This window comes from Capra hircus, chromosome 3 (assembly GCF_001704415.2).
Source record: "Capra hircus breed San Clemente chromosome 3, ASM170441v1, whole genome shotgun sequence".
Taxonomy (NCBI): domain Eukaryota; kingdom Metazoa; phylum Chordata; class Mammalia; order Artiodactyla; family Bovidae; genus Capra; species Capra hircus.
Window position 1 is genome coordinate 86,525,181 of NC_030810.1, and position 9,602 is coordinate 86,534,782.

Sequence of the window (9,602 nt, forward strand, 5' to 3'; positions counted from 1 at the left end):
TCAGATTAGGTTTGTAAATGATCAAGGCAATTCAGTGTTAAGGGAAATATAGAAACAAGCCTTCTGAGTATTGGTATCTGTTTTCCCCATCCTTTATGTCCTTCCCTCATGAGTTCAACTGGAATTTTGTTTTGTGTCCTCCAGCCAATAAGAAGTTTGACACTGATAAAACTGAGGAGAAATTCCAGGAGCAATCCTCAGACGTCTTTTAGACTTATCCCTCAGCTTTCTGGTCAGCTTAATATGGCCTTTCTATTACAAAGGCCATAGTTAAGCTGCATTATGCTTAGTTAAGTTCATTATGCTTTCTCTCCTGAAGTTCTTTTGAAATACGCCGTGAGTCTGAGTGAACTCCGGGAGTTGGTGATGGACAGGGAGGCCTGGCATGTGTGATTCATGGGGTCACAAAGAGTCAGACACGACTGAGCGACTGAACTGAACTGAACTATTTATACATACCTACATAAATATTACCTATGTATCTAAATAGGTTGTTGTTGTTTTTCAATCACTAGGTCCTGTCTGACTCTTGTGACGCCATGGACTACAGCTACAGCCCACTAAGCTCCTCTGTCCATGGGATTTCCCAGGCAAGAATACTGCAGTGGATTGCCATTTCCTTCTCCAGGGGATCTTCCAGACCCAGGGATCAAACTACATTGCAGGCGGGTTCTTTACCGCTGAGCCACCAGGGAAGCTCACTTCAAGCATAATAATATATCCTGAACATCCAGGTATGCAGGGTGCTCTGCAGCCCTTATTAATATCAGATATTATGGTGAATGTCTCAAAAAATTATTTGAATGTAGAATTCTCAGGGTAAATGTGCTTGTGCCCTATATATCATAAGAAAGGAAGCTGCAGGTAGCTCTGATTGTGGATAAGAAGGGAAATCTTGTTTTCTCCCAAGAAAGTAGACCATTTGGGCATAAAAACCCAGCACCTACTGTAGTTTATTGCCCGTAATCAATCCCGTTCAATAAATGTTTCATCGAAAGTTGAACTGGATATCCCTCTGAAAAAAAATAATAAGGAAGCCATAGACAGAAAGGAAAGGAATGAAGTAAACAGAGAATGAGCTGGACTCAAAAAATAGAAAGACATATAAACACCTTGGAGAGCTAGGCACATGGGTCCTGGAGCAAAATAAAGTGTGGCAGAACAGCCAGAGTGGACTGGAAACACGACGCAAAGAAACCAGTAAGAAGTGGTCCCCAAACGGAATTTTTTATGTGCCCGTAGTTGTCTGACTTATAAATGACTGCACATGGCTGCTCATGTGGTTCATTGCTGTAACATTTGGGACTCCTCTGATGGGCAGTTTTGACTGGAGGCCCCATCAGCCTATCTTAGAATTTCTTCAGTTTGTGCTGCAGTCTGAGACCTGCCTACTCAATCCTTTCCTTTTTCTCTGCATAGATGTCAGGTGTGTGACTTCACAGTCACAGTTTGCAGACTCTCCCACCTTCCCTTCTCCTTTCCCTTTTATCTTTGAGATATAGCTCCCCTAATAAACATCTTGCATCTTGTTATGGGTTGAATTGTGATTTCCCCAAGATCCATATGTTGAAGGATCCATATGTTGAAGCCCTAAACACACAGTACCTCAGAATGTGACTGTATTTGGAGATGAGTCTTTGAAAGACACAAGTTAAAATGAACCTGTTAAGGTGAACCCTAACCCAGTTTGGCTGATTGCTTAAAAGCAGAGGAAATTTGGACACGTAAGGAGACACTTGGGGTATGTGTGCAGAGGAAGGGTCATGCTGCAAAAGTGGCCATCTGCAAGCCAAGGATGGAGGCCCCAAAAGAAACCAAACCTGTTTACATCTTGATCTTGGACCTCTAGCCTCCAAAAGAGTGAGAAATAAGTTTCTATTGTTTAAGCCACCCAGCCCTAGCTGATGTACATGTCAAATCACACTTTGGCAACTGCCTCTTAGAGGGCCCAAACTAGCACAGGTGGTACCAGGAGAGGTCCAAGAAAACATAGAAAGTGGAGAAAGTGTGACTGGCACACTCACTACCTTGTAAACAAAGATGATGCTGTCCTGAGTAGTGTAAGGGCATGGGTAGTTACTAACACAGTTGGTGATCCAGTTGCTAAAGGTTTAATCATTAGTAACCTGGCTTCCCTGCTAACTCAGACGGTAAAGAATCCGCCTGCAATGTGGGAGACCAGGATTTGATCCCTGGGTTGGGAAGATCCCCTGAAGGAGGACATGGCAACCCACTCCAGTATTCTTGTCTGGAGAATCCCCATGGACAGAGGAGCTTGGTGAGCTACAGTCCATGGGGTCGCAAAGAGTCGGACATGACCGAGCAACTAAGAACAACCTGGGAACACATCCTAGTGGAGGAGAAAGCCCTTGCAGGTACAATTTCAGGCATGTGAAATACATGGTGGTTGGGGGAGAAACATGCCTATAAGGGCAGTTACTGGTTACTGCAGTTGTAGTGACACTCTGGAAAGGAATAAGGAGAAAGCAAGGGTTCTCCCCTGGATAATGGTTAAGAATGAGAGACAGTGGGCCTCTTTAGTAGCTTTCAAAGAGGCTTTTATCTCCTATAATGGAAGAGCTGACAGTTAAGCCACTGACTCGAGACATCAAAGAGACAACAGGTCAGGGCCCTAGTTGAGAAAACCTGAAACAAGAGATAGTGCGTCTGAATGGACGTCTGTAAGGATGTTAGTTCTGCAAGCCCCGCATGAACTCTCAAAATTTGCAGAGGTGGTTTGCCTCTTCTTATTACTCCCTTCATGCTGAAAGACACTGCAGAGCCACTGCCCCACAAGGCAACATAGAAGTCTCTACCTCCTCCTCTACTGGCTGCCAGGGCAGTAGTAGTAGTCGCTCAGTCGTGTCCGACTTTTTGCGACCCCATGGACTGTAGCCCGCCAGGCTCCTCTGTCCATGGGATTCTCTAGGCAAAAATACTGGAGTGGGTTGCCGTTTCCTCCTCCAGTAACTAGAGTTAAATCCTACCGAAGCCCAGCTGAGAACATACTTGGCCTGATACAGAAGGAAAGAGATTATATACAAAGAGCTGTAAGAATTAGCATATACAGACAGAAGCCAGGAGAGTATCCTGCAGTTGAATTTTGAGGTTGCTTGATCAAAGGGGCTGGACTATAAGACTATAATCAGGAATTCATTGAATTAGGAGCACTTTCTGGAGGCACAGGATTTAACACCGTAGCAAAAACCCTTGGGGATGAAACAAACTGCAGGGGGGATTTTAGGAACCTAGAGAAAGTGATGACCAATGCTGAGTAAAGTAGAAATGTCTCAGTTGCCCTGGCATGTGATAGAAGAATGAATAAAAAGACAGGGAAGTGGGCGTTCAGGAATAGGTGTGAGGCCAGAGGACCCATCAGAGGATTATGTTCCACAGGAAGGCCCAGGAAACACACCATTCACTACGGCCGTCAGAAATCCTCTGGTGAGGGGCAAGAGCATCACCAAGAAGTTCTGTGCAGTCTGGGCTGACATAGAAACAGTCTGGGGTTGGAACAGAGCTGGGATTGATTAATAACTATGGGAATGATATCCCCCTTCCACCAAGTAATATAGGCCAGATGGTGGCACTTAATCACTGGGAGGCCACAAATATTAAAAAGATTAGCAACATCTGACAAGATTGTCAGCCAAGGGCCTTGACCCACAGGGAATTATGGAGACGGATATAGAGCATCTCTAGAGGTAAAGTTAACATCTACAACCAAAAACAGGCCAAGATAGAAAATAGGAGACTGAAGATGGTCCCCCTCACCCCCAACCCTAGCCAAAAAGTCATTATCCCTTGTTCAGTGTCTGGATTTGGGCCACTTTTCAGATCTGAAATCCATTGACTAAGAGATGGCAGATCCTGCAGCACTTCAGCAAGTTATACATGTAATAATTCTCCAGTCCTTCCCCCAAAGAGACCTGTGGCCATTTACTATAGTGACTGCACAATGTGGAAGAGGGATAACCAGAAAATTGACTCAAAAAATGGATATCAGTACCCTGAGACCCAGGCATTGTCATGGCCCCCTGTTAGACTGGAAGCTTATGAGGGCCTTGTGGTAAATGGGGTCCTTGCTAAAGTCAGTAACAGTGGGTCCATGGTGTCTGTTGGCCCACCCAATGATCATTTCTTCAATTCCTGTGTATGTAATTGGAATTGATCTATTTGACAGTTAGGTGCAAAAGCACCTGAATCTTAAATCTTTGTAACTAGGCTCAAACATCTTTATTAATCAAAACAGGAACCATTACAGTCAATACATTTTTGCCAACAAGAAATAAATTTATTTATCCCTGTCATATAAAAATCCATGCTTCAGGATTAGGCAAACTCTTGGAAAGCATTTTCTGCATCCTGCTGCTTGTGGGAACATTTTCCCTGCAAAAAGTTGTCAGGATGCTTGAAGAGGTGGTAGTCGGTTGGCAAGAGGTCAGGTGAATATGGTGGATGAGGCAAAACTTTGTAGCCCAATTCATCCAACTTTTGAAGCATCGGTTATGCGATGTGTGGTCGGGCGTTGTCATGGAGAAGAATTGGGCCCTTTCTGTTGACCAATGCTAGCTGCAAGCGTTGCAGTTTTCAGTGCATCTCATCAATTGGCTGAGCATGCTTCCCAGGTGTAATGGTTTTGCTGGGATTCAGAAAGCTGTAGTGGGTCAGACCACCAGCAGACCATCAAACAGTGACCCTGACCCTTTATTTTTTTGGTACAAGTTTGGCTTTGGAAAGTGCTTTGGAGCTTCTCGGTCCAACCACTAAGCTGATCATCACCAGTTGTCACATAAAATCCACTTTTCATTGCATGTTACAGTCTGATTGAGAAATGGTTCATTGCTGTTGCACAGAATAAGAGAAGATGACACTTCAAAATGACAGTTCTTTTTGATTTGCAGTCAGCTTATAAGGCACCCACTTATTGAACTTTTTCACTTTTCCAATTTGCTTCAAATGCCTAATGACCATAGAATGGTCAGTGTAGAGCTCTTGGGCAACTTCCCATATAGTTGTAAGAGGATCAGCTTTGATGGTTCAATTGGTCATTGTCAACTTTAGATGGCATGCCACCGCACTCCTCATATTCAAGGCTCCTGTCTCCTTTGCAAAACTTCTTGAACCACCACTGCACTGTATATTAGCACTTCTTGGGAGAAATGTATTGTTGACCTTGCAAGTTGTGCTGCTTTATGACCCATTTTGAACTTGAGTAAGCAAATCACTTGTATTTGCTTTTTTTGTCTAACATGATTTCCATAGTTTAAAATATATATAAAATATATAGCAAGTAATAATTCATTAGCAAAAAAACAGAGCAAGAAATGTACATTAAAATGATGAATAACATAACCACATTTAAGAATATATTCTGATATCAAATGGCAAATTTCAACAGTGCAAAACCACAGTTACTTTGGCACCAACCTTGTAATTTGTTGCTGCTGTTGTTGTTTAGTCTCTAAGTCGTGTCCAACTTTTTCATGAACCCATGGACTGTAGTCTGCCAGGCTCCTCTGTCCATGGACTTTTCCAAGAATACTAGAGTGGGTTGGTTATCATTTCCTCCTCCAGGGGATCTTCCTGAACCAGGGATCAAACCCGCATCTCTGTGTCTTCTGCATGGGCAGGCAGATTCTTTACCACTAGCACCACCTGGGAAACCCAGTCCCTGTCATGTGTCCATTTAATTAGCCAGTCTGGCCCCTGCAGAAACTAACTGGGTGGATCCTGAAGAATGACTGTAGACTATTGCAGGCTTTAGCAAGTAACAGCTCTAATCACACCTGCTGTGCTGGGCATAATATTGTTGCTAGAGCAGATTAATAAGGCATCAAGATACGGTGTATGGCCAGTGATTTGTTGAATGAATTATTTTCCATTCTAATTAGAGAAGATATCAGAAAAGGTTCACATACATGTGGGGTAAATAATAATACTTAGGTACAGGTTTGCCTCAAGGATAAGCTAACTCTGTCCTCTGTCATAATATAGTCAAAAGACATCTGGACCACCTGGACAATTCATAGAATATCACATTGACCCATTACATAGATGATATTATGCTAGGCAGACAAGTGCAAGCAAGAGGTGACTAGTATGCTGGAGGCATTGGAAAGACCCATGCTGCAGAGAGTAGAAAAATGCTGCAAAGATTCAAGGATTTGTCACTTCAGTGAAGTTTTTAAGGGTCCATCCTTCCACGTAAAAAATAAATTGTTGCATCTTGTATCCCCTCCCACAAAGAATGCACAGGGCTTGGTATCTCTCTTCATCTTCTGGGGCAGTATATTCCATACCTGGGAATACTTCTCCAGCTTATATACTAGGTAACAGAAGATTTCCAGCTTTGAGACCCAGAACAGAAGGGCTCTTCAGATGGTCCGGTCTCCTATACAAGTATCTCTGTCACTTTGGCCATATATTCCAGCAGACTCTTGTATTAGAGGGGTCAAGAGTGGGAAAAGATGCAATTTGGAGCTTGTGATGGTTAATTTTGTGTCAACTTGGCTGGGCCATGGAGTACCCAAATAATTTGGTCAAACATCTGGGTGTGTCTGGGGTGGGGTGGGGGTTTGTTTCTGGATGAGATTAACATAGGATTGGTAGAATGAGTAAAGCAGATTGCCCTGAGTAAAGCAGATTGTCTAATGTGGGTGGGCCACATCCTATCAATTTAAGACCTGAATAGAACCCAAAAAAAACTGAGTAAAAGGGAATTACAACTGCCCGACTGTATAGCTAGGACACTGGTCTTTTCTAGCCTTCAGATTTGGACAGAAACCTTGTCTCTTCTTGGATCTTGAGCTTGCCAGCTTTCAGACTGGAACTTACACCATAGGTGTTCTGGTTCTCAAGCCTTTGAACTCAGACTGGACATGAACGTTGGCTTTCCTAGGTCATCAGCTTGCTGACTGCAGATCTTGGGACTTCTCAGCCTCTGTAATCACGTGAGCCAGTTCCTTATAATAAATTTACATCTATATCTAACTCCTATTCTGTTTCTCTGGAGGACCCTGCCTAATACAGATATGAGCAGTGGAGTACAGCTGTAATAAGTAAAATGCAGAAGCAGCTTTGGAACTGGATAAGGGGTAAAGGCTGGAATAATTTTAAGTTACATGCTAGAAATATGGACATTAAGGGAAAATCTAGTGAGATCTCAGATGGAAATGAGGAATATGTTACTGGAACCTGAAGGAAAGGTGATTCCTGTTATAAAATGGTAAAGAAATTGCCTGAATTGTGTCCTAGTGTTTGCGGAAGGTAGAATTTGAGTGATAAAATGGAATATTCAGCTGAAGAGATTTCTAAGCCAAGTACTGAAGGAAGGGCTTGGTCTCACCTTATTACTTAGAGTAAAACATGAAAGGAGAAAGGTGAATTAGAAAGCAAAGAGAAACTAGAACTTGATGACTTAGAAGACTCTTGGCCTACCCATATTGCAAAAAATGAGAAAACGTGTTTGAATGAAAAAACCAACAGTGTTACTAGGTTATTACTTAAAATGGAGTATAGGGATTACATGAGCAGAAACACTGCCAATTTGAACTAAAGAGGACAGAGATGGGAAAAAATAAAGGATGGCTGTTGGATTTATTGAATTGGACAGGACAGAATCATAGATGGTCGTCAGGGCTACTGTGTCAGTTTTGACAGGCAGGTGGCTTCTTCCTGAAGCCTTGGGAATGGGACTAGACAGCAAAGCCTTGGGAGTGATGCTGCCACCCTGTAAGACCTGGACAGCAGAGCACTGAGCCAGAGAATTGCTCTCAAACCTCAAGATCTAATGGAATTTTTCTCACTAAATTCTGAACTTTCTTAGGACCCATCACTCCTTCCTTCTTTCCTGTTTCTTTCTTTTAGAATGGGAATGCCTATCCTATATGCCTGCCCCTCCCCTCACATTGTATTTTGGAAGCACATAACTTGTCTGATTTTACGGATTCACAGCTGGAGAGGAATTTTGCCGCAGCATGAATCATACCTTGAGTCTTACTATATCTGATTTAGATAATATTTAGAGGAGGCTTTTTGGTTGATGCTAGAATGAGTTAAGACTTTGGGGGCTGTTGGGATGGACTGAATATGTTTTGCATGCAAGAATGACATGAATTTTAGGGGGCCAGGGGTGGAATGTTATGGACTGAATTTGTCCCCATCCCCATTCATATGTTGAAGCCTTAACTCCCAACGTGATGGTGAAGAAGAGACACCAGATAGCTCTCCCTGGCTGCCCCCACCCACCACGAGGGCAGAGTGAGAACGAGAAGGTGACTGTCTCCAAATCAGGAAGAGGGATCACATCAGAACCTGAACATGCTGGCACCATGATCTCAGACTTCCAGCCTCCAAAACTGTCAAAAAACAAATTTCTGTGGTTTAAACCACCCAGTCTATGGTATTTCATTATAACAGCCCAAACTGAATTAAGACAGAACTTATGGTAAGCCTCAGTGGAAAAATCAAAGTGCAGTCCCTGGGATTTGAGCAGGGCCAAAGGCAATGGCATCCCACTCCAGTACTCTTGCCTGGAAAATCCCATGGATGGAGGAGCCTGGTAGGCTTCAGTCCATGGGGTCGCGAAGAGTCGGGACACGACTGAGTGACTTCACTTTCCCTTTTCACTTTCATGCGTTGGAGAAGGAAATGGTGACCCACTCCAATGTTCTTTCTTGCCTGGAGAATCCCAGGGACAGTGGAGCCTGGTGGGCCGTCTGTGGGGTCACACAGAGTCGGACACGACTGAAGTGACTTAGCAGTAGCAGCATTCTATCTGTAGCAGAAAATTTCCTAAGTTTTAAGAAACAACTCCTAGCGTGATACTGCACATTGGTAGAAACCAAACACTTAACCATGGGACTCCAAGTGACTCTGTGCCCAGAATTGCCCGTTATGGTCTGGGTTCTTTTGGTGTTCAGATGGACCCAGTAGCATTTATTATAAGATGGAAATAGTACATCTGAAATGGACCTCAAGCACAATTGAGATACTTGTAAGCTGCAGGACCAAGTAATCCAGACTCCCATGTCACCCACCATAGCTGCACCAACAGCTGACCAGCTGAAGGAGGAGGGATAAAGGCTGAGTTTGGTTTATGGATGAGTCAGCTTAGTATGTGGGTGTAAGCCAAAATTAGATAGTGGCTCCTTTATAGCCACATACTTGATAAGCTTTGAAAAATAGAGAAGAGGAAAAATCTTCCTAATGGGTAGAGTTACAAGCATTGTCCCTGGTCATTTGGTTTGTCTATTAGGAGAAGCAGTCTGAAGTAAATATATATAGATGCTTGGGCATATGTCAACGGCCTGGCTCGCTGGTAGGGGGCTGGGAAGAAAAAGGCCTGAAAGATCAAAGACAAGAAGGTCTAGAGTAGAGTCTTATGGGTGGATATACAGGAGTGGGCATGAATTGTGAAGATTTTTGTAACACATTTTGCACTTGCCAGGGAAAAGGTACTAAACAATGAAGTAGAATAACTCATCCAATTGTCATTACCAACCTTAATCATTGGCTACCTTGGAACCAGTCTGATGGGAACTATTGTGGGTTATAGTGTATCCTCCACCCCAATTTTTTTTTGAACCATCACACCATAA